The sequence below is a fragment of the Trachymyrmex cornetzi genome, unplaced genomic scaffold (genome assembly GCF_001594075.2).
Source record: "Trachymyrmex cornetzi isolate Tcor2-1 unplaced genomic scaffold, Tcor1.1 scaffold418, whole genome shotgun sequence".
In the NCBI taxonomy this organism is placed as follows: domain Eukaryota; kingdom Metazoa; phylum Arthropoda; class Insecta; order Hymenoptera; family Formicidae; genus Trachymyrmex; species Trachymyrmex cornetzi.
The window spans coordinates 100,108-100,526 of NW_017298939.1; positions in this window are offsets into that span (position 1 = coordinate 100,108).

Genomic DNA, 419 nt, shown 5'->3' on the forward strand with positions numbered 1-419 from the left:
AGATTCTTCAATAAGTATACGTATACTTAGATTTCATTGTATAAAAATTAAAGATAGTACTATTTGGATTAAGTAAATAATAAATAAAAATAGTATCACTTCAGTTTTACTTTTCATTCTGATAGTAGAATTTAACTTGGCGCCACAGTCGTTGATATCAAATCGTTCGTACAAATAATACATACCATTAGATTAACATCCATTATTTATTTATTTGGCATGGTATAAAGAAGTGGGATTTAACTTGGCGCCAGTTCTTGATATCAAATCTTTTATAGGAATAATACATAAAATTTTTTTGATAAAATTTTGATGAATTTAACTTGGCGCCAATATTGTTGATATCAATTATACGAATATGATACATATCATTAGAGTTAAATAAATTTTTTTTCTTTGGGAGGAATAAAATGGTACAA